Here is a 13,506-nt window from a genome sequence, read left to right as displayed (position 1 = left end):
TCTCAGCAGAGTAACGATGCGGAATTTTCAGGAGGTCATCAGTGATTCAGTGCTTCCTTTTTATAGGGTCGAGTACGAGGTTCAATCATTTTCACCTTTCGTGAGCTGGCGAATTTTTGGACGAATCATTCTGTTAGCTAGCAGGATCTCTTCCAGATTTGGTGGTCCTCCAAATTGATGTGGTCCCTCAAATTAAAGGATAAGGTTTTGTCTGTAGTGAATCTACGGTAACCATCTATTTTCACTTTTTCCTGCGGTAATTGTCCTGTTTTACCGACATATTGACTCTTTGTGTGACTGGCCATCTTTACTGGTGTAAATTTTGCAGTTTTGCTCTTCCTGGTCTTCCACCGATGGTTCATTATAACTTGTGCCTCACACTTTTGGAATGGCTGGCCAGGTTATTCATACTATGGTGATAGAATTTGGTCATGTGCATTGCCTACGTTTGGATTGGATCCACTGTAAATTATGTTGATTTCTCGCTCCTTCTCACGACTTGTGGTTGTTTTGCAGGTTGGAACATCGTGTCGATTTTGTTCCTAATGCGCATTGCCATCTTGTTTATCCCCTGAAGTGCTTTTCATGACAGAGATGCTGCCACACTATAGGGTCGTGTACACTCTGTTGGACTTGTTTCTGCAGGTTGTGAGTTGGTTGTACCTCCCATAGCAGATGATCCCAAAACCCTGTATACCTCCCCATTTCTCATTTACGCATTGCTCTAATGTCTATGATAATACACATCTCGCAGCAAGTTCATGATCATGGTAAGTCTTTGTTGTTGATGCAAGGTCTACTCGTGGTTGAACATTTTGGCCTGCCGAGACCTGCTGTAGTGGTGATGCTTGGTATAGCACACTGCCTTGGGATTGGTTGCGGACTTTAGATAGCGGACTTGAAAATTCATGGTAAGTATGCATTTCCATTCATGAATATTGGTTTGATTTGCGTTTGTGTTCATGTCTTACACATGCCTTGAGTCACACGATCTTGGTTTTGTATTACGATATATTATCTCAAGCGTTTCACTTGTGACATACATTTTGTAGCAGGGTTCTGATGGTCGTACCATGCTTGGTTCATCAACATTCATGCATTGGAGTCTTCTTGGCGAGTCTGCAGGAATCACGGTAAAGGGATTAACTCATATGGTTGTTACACCAGGTCAGTCGCATGTATTGGTTCTGCAGCAGGTCATGTGTTGGATTATGCAATCATATGTTTGTACCGTAATACATTATGGTTTAGGTAATTCTAACTTATATTCACGTCTTTCATTTTGTGAATTTGTGGCAAACTTTTATGCAACGGCCTTCTGCTTGTTTAGCACGTTCCTATGCGTCGCGTTTTAACAATGTATATCCATGGCTCTGCTTTGTGCCGAATTTTGACTGAATAATTAAGTCTTGATGGTTGGTTTACTATGACTATTGCAGGTTTGTTTGATAATGCAGGCCATTGGCCACAAGGTCTCATGGTCTCCAGTCGGTATACCACAGTCACCTCTTGTTCATAGCCTCGGCTTGCAGCATTAACTTATAACCTTGCCCTTCATTTGCTTATTGTTCTACTCCTGGTCTGGCTGCCATGAAGCTGTTCGAGCATTGCAAGATGTGTGGTTGGTGATTTTGTAGGGGTGCATTTGTGATATGCAGGTTTTTCTAATGAGATACCTTTTATTGTTCCACAGGTTCGCGATTAAAGCAGGACATCATGAATCACGATGTTACTTGAAGACTTTCTAGGACACATGTGTTGCCCACTTTATCAAAGTACTTTGGTGTGTTCTATTGGTAGCTGTAGAAGCTGACGGTTCGTGAGGAAATGAAAAGAATCCGTCCTTTGTAAGTATGCAACTTACCATCACATATCAACCTCGTTTCCCTTTCCCCTGCAACTTTTAAGTTACTTTCCTTTATGATGTAGGGTGTGTAAGATTCTGATGTCATGTTGACTCCCACATATTGGCTGCAAGTGTGAAGTTTGCACATCAACGGCCTTGGGTGACTTGAACTCATGTTGGCTTTGCCTTATTTCCTCTTTTGTCATGCAACAGGTATGATACTGAAGATGATGATGCATCGATTGAAATGCCATGATTTGTTGCTGATTAATTTATTCTGTTGCCGTTGTGGTAGTGCAGGTTACGGTAATGCTTTGGTCGCAATGGGTGCATACTCAGCATCGCAGTCTTGCAGCTTTGTTCGCGGTATTGTATCCAGGAGTGCGGCCACTAGTATCTTTGGTTCATCCCCACAGCTATGCTGTTGTTTTGTTGTTTGCAGCTCGAGAGTTTGGATTTGAATGGCGGGGGCTGCCTGTTGGATTACCTTGCTGTAAACAAAATCTTGTTGTAAAAACAATATCCCTGGGTCTGTTTGTCTTCTTGCTAGCGTTTATGGCAGGATGGTTCAAACGATCATGTTATCAAGGTTGGAACAAAAGTGTCCACACACCAATGGCTCGTACAAAGATTAACATGAAACTTTAGGAGGTGATTAGAATTAGGATGGGTAATTTGGTATAGAGATGGGTTGTATTCTTTGTCGATAATACCGAACTCCGTAGTTTTGTTTCAAAGAATGCACTTTGATGGATTGTAATAATGTTTGTTTATTTGAATGAAGTTCTACTGGTTTTGTTATTTGGATCTTGATAACTTTGCCACATTATAAACCATTGTACGTAGAGGGATCGTAATAAACATGAGAATGGATTGACATGAGATTTGTAAAGGACCAAAAATGATGCGCTCACACACCAAACAAAGCACTCGACAAATTAATTTACAACTCGTACTTATTGACCAATGCACCATTTGAACTCAACGATGCGTAAATGCTCCTGGTTATTTTGTGAATGGAGTGCGTGACGATATGTGGTGAGGCTATAACATGACTGGAAAGGATGTCTCACAAGCAACTAAGTTTTGTGCCATGTTCATCATAGAACCTTAAAGGATTCTAGATTCCTATATATGGCTTGGCCCAAGTCCATTTCAAAGAGATGTAGAAATCAAGGTTTGATGGTTAAAAACAAATATGTCGTGGTATCCGTGAGAAAAAATAAAACCGGGATAAAATCGGGGTATGACAGGTCAATTATAATTCGGTTAGTAAACATTGGGATTGATGGTTCGAACTAGTCAATTTTAAAGTTTTAATAAAAAATTAAATAAATAAAATGAAAAATAAAATTTATAAATTCAAACTTCATGTATCCCATTTTTTTGTGTTGAATCAATCAGAACTTTGTTAACGAAAATGAAATTAGATTTGTCGTTTTTAGGCTGCATATCGAGTTTCAAAATAAAAAACTAAAAAAAATTAAAATCATATAAGTTATATTTCAAAAAAAAAAAAGAAATATTTAATTTTTACAATGACTTCTTTAATTGTATTTGCATAAATTTACTATTTATTTTAATTTTTAATTGGTTGACAAAATATATATTAAAACTATAAGCAAATAAAATTATAGAAACTAAAATTAAAATTTTATAAAAATTAAAAAATATCTACTTCTTGATTTTAATTGTATTTTTTTTATAAAACTCTTAAGTTAATATCCGATTAGGTTGAGATTTATTCGAGAGTGACGTAGATTTGTGCATGATATGTTTACAAAATACTCTTTTTTTCCCTCATATCTTCATATAAAAATTTTAAATATTTTTATCCTATTTATTGAAAATAATCATAATTTTTAAAATGAATTGATTGTTTAAAAACTCTTATTTAACATATATTTTAATATTAATGAATGCATTTTTAATGTTTCATAATTTTCTATGAGTTCCTCAATGTTGTTGAGGTTTAGGCATTTATACAAACTTGTTTGTTGACGATTTTCTCCATGTTCCCTGAAATCAATTGTCTTTGATGAAAATGGCTTTTAGGAATATATCTAAGTCTCTTGTAATGTCAAATATATGGGTAAGTAATATATATATCCCGAAATTCTCATAACCAGTTATAAGTTGTTAGGACTGAGAGGTAAAAATCGGGTGTGCTGAGTACTTGAAAAGATAACTGAGTTGCTTCTTATGAAATAAATAGGAGCCCAGATCATAGCTCAGGGACACGTTCCTGGACGATGAATATAAGTCGGTAATATATATATATATATATATATATATATATATATATATATATATATATATATATATATATATATATATATATATATATATATATATATATATATATATATATATATATATATATATATATATATATATATATATATCCCAGATTCTGATATGCTCGGGATGACTTACTCAGAAGACAGGATGCACCCTTCTCAGATTCTCGAAGGGATATCCAAAAGTCATTCACCGGTTATGAAATTATGATTTGTCTGTTAGAACATTCTTTCATGAATCATGGAATATTATGACATCCATCAATAATAGGCGGCTCTAACTACTATTCTACTAATGACCATCAAACCATACTTATGTCCATAACAAAGTAAATAAGCGAGTCTCTTGGAAATCAGGGGGAAAAAGAGAATAACAATATAAAAAGGAAATTTTGGATACCAAAATGGGGGATCTCATCAATGAATAACACATAAAAAGGGAGAACACGTGAAAATCTTGGACCATCAACGATGGTGGGCTAGATTCCTCCCTAACCTACCTCCTGCCAGACAGGACGATTGTGATCCCACCTGACCAGCTTCAGGGAGATTTATCCAAATGATGTTTATCAAGAACAATATATATCCCGGAATTTCCAAGACCAAATTATTGAGGCCGAGTAGGAAGGAACAATCATGTCGAGCTGCATAAATATAAACAAACTCGATCCCGATCAAGGGGAATGTTGGTATATGACTTAAACAGGGCGGTCCTGGTCCCATAAGAGTGTTGGTAGACGACATGAGCAGGTTGGACTCAGTCTCTTGAGGTTATTAGAAGACGACATGAACAACGACATATAACGGTTACAAGATAGCTCCATGATTGCATGGGAGTTACAGGCAATGATGGATGAGATGTTACATGATATTTAGGAAGGATGGAAGATGTTATCAAATGATACTTAAACACGGGATCCGAAGGTACATTTCTTAAATGACCTTTGGTGGCATGAAGGATATAAAATGGGCTTCCTATCGAGGAAGAAAGAACATGTACAAAAATTACCTCTACTGATGGGACGATTGTGATCTCACCTGAATCGCTTCAGGAGGATTAACCAAATAATGTTTATCTAGAACATTTGGCCTCCACTGTGGGGCATCGATAAAAAATTTCTAGACCTCACTAAATAATACATTTCACCATAGCAATACGATGTTAGGATCATCTCCTAGCAGGAGTGAACCTCGCACCCTACCTGTCATGGCACAACTTCTTACAAATATGGAGAATATGCGCCAGCAGAACGAATCTTTGCAAGAAAGTGACCACACACTACAACAGTCACAAAACACTAAGGAAGGTGAAGAGGATGAGGAACTTCTTGACCCTCAACCTCTTTCAGAGGTAATTTGGGGCGATAAAGTCCCAAAAAACTTCAAACCATCACCTTTCTCGTTCTTCGATGGAAAAAGTGATCCTCGGGAGCACATAATATCAATTTAGGATCAAATGACAATAGTCGGGGCTTCCGACTCCTTGAAATGCAAGCTTATGGCGGGAACGTTCGAGGATGTAGAATTATGTTGGTATATGAGTCTGCCCAGATTATCAATTACCGGTTACCAAGATCTAACCAGGAAGATGATACAACATTTATCCTCTAGCAAACATAGAAAGGCGACAACCAACAACTTGTTCATCGGCCGCCAGGGACCCTTCGAGTCCATATGAGAATATATGGTGCGGTTCAATGAAGAGACTATAAAAGTCTCCCATCCAAATCAAGAGATATTTGTGTGAGCCTTCCAAATGAACATAACAAAATGTTATATCAAATGGGAGGAAAGCAACATGGAAAAAAGATCCCGAAATGCTAAAGAAAAGACACAATATAGGCATGATGATCCTGGCTCAGAAAAGAAAATCACAAGCAGGGGTCGAGGGAAAGGTTGGTGATAAAACCTTCCCAGAGGCCATATGACAACTTCACCAAGAACTTTATCCCACTCAAAGCAAAACGTGTTGACATTCTGCGAGAGGTATATCATCTCAAGATAATATCGACACCTACTCGTCCCAAGAGGGTCAATGTTGTTCTAGGAAAATATAAGGAAGAATGGTGCGCCTATCATCGTTTGAGAGGCCGCCATACTGAAGATTGTCATTAGTTAAAAAGAGAGATTGAGATCTTAATTTAAAGAGGTCGGTTTTTGTCGTACGTGAAGGAGGTAGAAGGAGAAGCATGAAAGAGAAGTCCTTCCAGAAGAGAATCAAATTTGAAGAACCTCTCTTCCAAGAAGGGAAAAAATACTGAATAAATGTTTGAGACCCAGAGGGCCCATCACATACTCAACACCATCTCGGGAGATTTTACTGGTGGAGGAGAAACAAGCTTGGCCAGAAAAAGATACGCCTGATTTGTAATGCACGTATCGTGAAATCTGTTATCAGAAAATGAAGAAAGACCAGTGATTATCGGGTTTTCAAGACAGGATTCAGAAGGAGTACTGATGCATGAGAATGACCCATTGGCCATAAAAGTACATATACATGATGGAGTGTCAAGCGGGTGTTACTCGACCCGGGCAGCTCGACCAACATATTATATTAGGATGCTTTTAAAGGAATGAGCATGGATACATCCTTGTTTCTACCCTTCAAAGGTACCCTAGTGAGTTTATCTGGAGAGTAAGTCTAGGTTTTAGGGCATCAGTCTATCACGACCATTTTTGGAAGCGGAAGCAACGCCAAAGGCATCAAAGTGAGATACCTGATAGTGAATGCATCGTCACCCTACAATATCATCATTTGTAGGCCGAAGTTCAACACTCTGGAGACTGCTTTGTCCATTATTTATCTAACTATGAAGTCTCCCATAGAAGGTGGACAAGTCAGAATAATTAAAGGGGATCAGGGACTGGCTAGGAAATGCTACAACGATCATCCTACGATGAAAAACACTTTGAAGGTGAACTTGGTCGACCTTCATCCTTGGGGAGAACTAGATGATGATAACTTGACTTCTATTGGAGAATTAAATAAGGGCCAAATCGATGCTAAAGACTTTTAGGTCACACAGATAGGTTCAGAGCTATCTCAGGAAGAGGAATGAGACATCATCAAGTTACTGAGATATAAGTCAACCTCTTCACGTGGAAGCCATCGGATATGTCTGGGGTCGACCCAAATATTGTGTACCATCAGCTCTCACTTGATCCATCATCAAAGGGTGTGATACAAAGAAAAAGAAAAAATGGAGAAGAAAAAAGGAAAGTTGTCATAGAAGAAATTGATAAGCTCTTGAAGGCTGGGTTTATTCGAGAAATAAAATACCCTACCTGGTTGTCCAATGTTTTCATTGTAAAGAAGAAATCGGGAAAGTGGCCTATGCGCGTAGATTTCACTGATCTTAACAAGGCTTTCACTAAGGATCCCTACCCATTGCCACATATTGATAGACTAATCGACCCGTATCTGGGTTCTGTTTACTCAGCTTCTTGGATGCTTGTTCGGGCTACAATCAAATACAAATGAACTCAATTGATGCTCCCAAAACAACATTCATGACCGATAAAAATAACTATTACTATGAAGTAAATCCATTTGGTCTTAAAAATGTTGGGGCTACATATCAAAGGTTGATGGATATGGTATTCTCATCACAGAGGAAGAAAATTTGAAGTATATGTTGATGATATTTTAGTCAAATCCCAGGAGGAAGTAAATCATGTAGATGACTTGAAATAAACTTTTGAATCAATAAGGAAGTTCGACATGAGACGTAACCCCGAGAAGTGCACCTTCGGGGTACAAGCCGCCAAATTTCTGGGCTTCACGCTGATACTTCGGGGGAGAGAGGCAAATTCAGACAAGTGTATTGATTTCACATTTGACCCCTGATCTCTAAATTCTTTTGGGTCGAGTTGGTCTAAATTGTCCAGGTTGCTCTTATTTTCCCCAATAACCTTATCCTTCATGGGCATGAGATCCCTTTTATTCCCTTCATCAAGACTTAGGCTTGCAATCAAATCCCCTACCCCATTTTCTTCAATCAGCTTCTCGATTTTTCCTTTTTCGTTACCATGTGTCCCCTTCTCCATTTTCTCTTTTATAATGTCGCGTGAGCCAATTTATATAGGAAAACCCATTTTCCACGCTTTTTTTGTTTTTTGATATGATGTTATATCTGATACGTCTCATGACTGTATACAGAATATAGTCTATCGAGTACTTGACTGCAAGTGCACAGTCTAGTCGTTTTAGTTTTAAAAGATATCGAACCCACAGGGACCGATGGTCAAACTAATGTTATCGACGTTACTATGTTTAGCTAAGGAAATGATTTTTAGAGGTTTGGTTGAACAAAAATTAAATCTAAGGGAAGTTAAGTTTTAAGAAAATATTAATAGGGGGATATCAGTATGCAACGCAATAATTGTCAGGGATCCGATAAGTCACCGGTGTATATTTTAATTACCAAATATCTTTTACTAGAAAATACTCATTTAAAAGGCTTTATCTCACACTCTCGTGATTGTTGACTCAGACTATACTTTTAAGTCCGAATATATGTTCTCGCTGTCCCATTTGAAGTTAAAAATACTTTTTGAAAATAAATAAGTTCTAATTGCTTTTAAAGTGCTCTCGCTGTTTTTAAAATCAATTCCTAGTTTTTACTATCCAGTTCGACCCTCACGCTCTCGCGATTGTCGGTTCTCACCTTAGTTAATTTCCCACTCTCGTGGCAAAATCGTATTAAATAGTTTCTCACTCTTGTGACCAAGTTAATTAATTTTAAATTAAAAACCATAACCAAAAAGATTATTTGAGAAAAGAAGTTTTACACCGATTATTATTAAATCCCGTCTAATTAAGTTGTTTACATACCGATACCGGTAGTTTAGCTGGACATGTTAAATAACGCAAACACAGACGAACATAAACAGATCAACAATAAAGCAAACATGATTATTATAATAATAAAGCAATAACAATAATAATTGAATAAAAACCTGGAGATTGGATTAATAGAATATGCCGAATCTTGAAGTACTTGAGCAGTCCTCCACAGGTCGGTAGGATTCTGCTTCTTCGAAATAATTGTTTAAACTAAATTAAATAAATTGCAGTAGTTCCCCAGTGTAGGAAACTACTACTTTGGCCAAATGAAAAACGGAAAGGAAAAGGGAAAACGGAAACTCTGAACGGAACGGTAACTAAATTACGGTAAAAGAAAACAATGTTGCTGAAGAAAAATAAAAGAAAAACAGAATTGTTGTGGAAAATAAAATGCAGAGAAAGGTCTTGAAAGGTGGCTTCAGGGAGTAAAATTAAGTGTGCCCGTAGGTTTCCAACTTCCATCCTTTTATATTCTCCATTTGGTCTTGGCAGTTGAGAGAAATAAGGGTGACTTGGTCGAGTGAGAAATCCACGAGAAAGTGGGTTGAGTAACGAGAAATAAGGGCGTGTGGATTACTTCTGTTGACAAATTCAATACGCTGCTTTTTGGCCTTGTGACGATCGTGGTGGGCTTGTGACGGTCATGACACCCAGGGCATGATGGTAGTGATAGGGTTTGTGACGGTCGTCACATGCACATGATTTGTATTTTCTGCTTTTTACTGCTGTTTTCTCTTCTGTTTCTTCTTCTTTTCCTTCCTTTTCTATACTTTGCTCATTTAAACATGAGAATTGAAATACCTGCAAAAATAACTCGAACACTTGCAGAATAATCGGAATATAAATGAAAGTGGTATGATTTTTTAGTGTAAAAATCAAGGCAAATATACGATGTATTTTCGCGTTATCAGTATCTCTCCTCCACTTGCATCTTCCCCATTGGTTGTTTTGAAACCTTTGTACTCCCTCCCATTTCCTTTTCATTTTGTATGCTATTTTCATGCAACACCTCAATCTCCCATTAAACGTTATGTTGATCCTCATTAATTTCAGTTAAACTATCCATATTAAGCACATCAAATATAGATCCCATAATTTTTCGCCTTTGCAATGAATGATATCATTGTCACTTGACGACTGTAACACTTTGTTGTTGCACCAACGTCTCCAATCTTTCCACCATCAACAAACACACTTCTCCTTATTCTTCGAACTTTATGGACTATCGTCCAAGGCCCTTTGATTTCTACTATGGCTCTTTAAATCATTTTACCACCATATTCTTATCTATTTTTGTTTGGTACCAAGTCTTCACTTTGATTTGGACATTTTTCAGCATAATGTCCGAATCTACCGCATGCTAGGAAGAGGTGGAGAAAACCTTCATACTCTACCTTGTAGTATATTCCTTTGCTGGAGAACACTGCCAATAATGGTTTAGTTAGATCCACTTGACCTTACAGTCTCACATACTTTCCTATCTCCCTTGATAGTATAGTTTTGTCCAATTTCATTGTCTTGCATATACGATTTCCAATGAAGGTAAGAGCCCGATGGTCATAGTATTCTATAGGAAATCCATACAATCTAACCGATATTGTAATTTTTTCTATGGAATCCTGCAATGGACAAAAGTTTAGGTTCCATTCTCTTACAGAAAGATAACGATCATATATCAGCATTGACCCTCTATAAGCGTAACATACTAATCTTCTTTGCTTGTGAATGTCACAATATAATATTCTTGGCTCAAATTGATTATATTAAGGACTATGTTTCTCGCCCACATCTGCTGCAAACAATTCTCTAGAGCCTTATAACTGATTCTTCTTCCAAGCATCATGACTATTATGCCTCTCTTCCATGATTTAATAATCATTTTCTCTTCTGTCATTGATAGAATGAATTCTGGAAACTCATAATGTTCTATTTTATTTTCTTCAATCTTCAGTCTTTCAGCCGCCTCACTCTCATCATAAGTTTCCTATTCTTCTTGATCACTTTGTGTCTTATCTTTTGTTTCATCCAACTTCTCTCCTGTTACCATCTTCTTACAAGTAATATTCATATTGTTTCCTTTCTCTTCTACACGATACTTACTACATCATCTTCGTACACTAAAGGCGCGGTTGATCCCATACAGAATATTGTATCTCCTCCTTTGACACGTTTGATACTCCGGTCTTTAAGATCGCCTTCTTCTACTCTATTCATGTGGTTTTCCGAAGCAAACCCTAATGGTGGAAAGCTTGTAAAATAGAAATCCTAACAGAGAACTTTTATTCTTTTTTCACTTTAATTTATATGTTTTTAGTTTTTCTCTTTTGTTTATATCGTTGTTATACTACCCTAGATGGAATTCCAAACTTAATATTTTTATATTTTTTGAATATATTATTACTTAGCTCTTAAAAATATTTGTGAGTACTATCCCATATTATGAGTTTTTGAGTGATGTCAAAGTTTGTGATAGAAATGTAGTTGGAAATTATTTCAAAAAGATCTTTGTCGCATCGCGCGAAAAACCGGCGGGAAAAACAAGAACAACAGAGCCGCCACCGTGCGTTATTTATCCCAAAAGAGGGAAAGGAAACGCTCAGAGTAAACCTAGGAAAGAACATGGTCTCGCGACCAAAGAGTATGGGTTCGGGAGTCGGTTATGCGAAGGGAAGGTATTAGCACCCCTACGCATCCGTAGTATTCTACGGGATCCACGCACAAAAGGAAGGAATATTGGTTGCTAAACACTGCTCAAATACTCACACACACTGGCTGAAAAGAGACACAAGAAACTGACTGAAACTGACTCGGCAGGATATCGCATCCTGGGCCTACTTAGTCTATCAGGCATAGACATCAGAGTCGAAGTAGTTCGGACTGGGGAAACGACACATGCTCGCTAGGATATCGCATCCTATGCATACGTATCTTCTCGGACGAGAGAAGAATCAGAGCATTCGTAGCTCGGCTGACACGCACACAAACAAACACAGGCAAAGGCAAACGTGGAGCCTGAATGCCAATCACTGGACTTACATCAGCATCCGAACCAGAACACACACAAAGAGGCAAACATGGAGCCTGAATGCCAATCACTGGACTTACATCAGCATCCGAACCAAACACACGCACACTGGAACCCAAATGCCACTCGATGGACTTACATCAGCTTCCAAGCACACAACAACACAACAGGTTAATAGGGAGTCGGAGACTCGAGCCTATAACTGTCAAGCACACACACAAACAGACGGACAACAGATTACTAAGGAGTCAGGCACTCGAGCCTAGCAACTGTCAGACAACACACACAAAAAGAGAAAAAGGGCGCCCGGAGAGATCAGCTCAATCTCCTACCTACATACTTCATCTGGTGTGAAGATCAGGGCGATGTAGTTCCCCTACAGAGGGATAAAGGACTAGCCTAACCAGATAACAGAGGGAGACACAACTAGGGAGACTACGACTCGAGCCTAGATGTTATCATGCAAATCATCCCTAAGTTAAGGTTTCTAGCTAACTGGCACAGGGAGCCAGCCTATCCTAAGCATGGCTTGCACAGGAAGCAAGCCACACACACACTTAACTTGCACAGGAAGCAAGCCAAGCAAAACCTACTTGCACAGGAAGCAAGTCTAAACTAATCCTAACTTGCACAGGAAGCAAGTCAAACAATCCTAAAAGCACAGATAGCACACACTATACACAAGCAAGTGGCTCAAACAAGGGTTAGGTTTTAGTCGAGGGGTCATATCAACCTCAACAAACAAACCTCTGGAACTGGGTGAATGTTGCTCTTAACCTTGCCATTGAGAGACTAAGGTGAAGCAGATGAAAGGTGAGTGAAGATAAGACTTCACAGCTCTTATCCCTGGCCTGGGAGAGCTCAAGACAAGAATGTGTGGGTTCAGAAAGTGGGAACCCTTCTACACATTTAAAACTGACTCAACTGTACAATTGTACAAGATCTTGGGTTTGTATCTGCAATGCATCAACACAGTGGTGTGAGCAAAGCAAATGACACACTGAATAGTGGGGGATAGATTGCATATCCCTACCTTCCACCAATTGCCTCTTCACTTAGGAGGACTTTGACTCTATGCAAGGACAAAGTTAAACATCCACAAACATTGCCTCTTAAGGAGGACTTCAGACAGTTGCCTGGCCAAGTAACAGGCCAGGTCTTCCAGACTACATGAAGTTAGGAAGTTATACCTCAATGCAAATTGCTTATACAAGCAAAGCAAAGCAAAAAGTTCACAAGGAACTAAGCAGCTAAAGCACCTGGAACAGTCAAGCAGATGTTAGTATGCAACTTCAAACAAAACAAACAGAAACAGACACCAACAGTCAATTAGAGGCACATGGATGTGCAAGGCACAAGGCTTAAGACATGTGAGCCAAGCCACCTACAAAACAAACAAGTTAGACAATGATATTTAAGCAAGCTCAATCAAAAGAATTGGTCTTAATGGCCATTTGTTGGTCAACCTGAAATCACAAGCTCAAAGGTG

This window comes from Lathyrus oleraceus, chromosome 1, assembly GCF_024323335.1.
Source record: "Lathyrus oleraceus cultivar Zhongwan6 chromosome 1, CAAS_Psat_ZW6_1.0, whole genome shotgun sequence".
Lineage (NCBI taxonomy): Eukaryota > Viridiplantae > Streptophyta > Magnoliopsida > Fabales > Fabaceae > Lathyrus > Lathyrus oleraceus.
Note: the sequence above shows the minus strand (reverse complement) of the source record.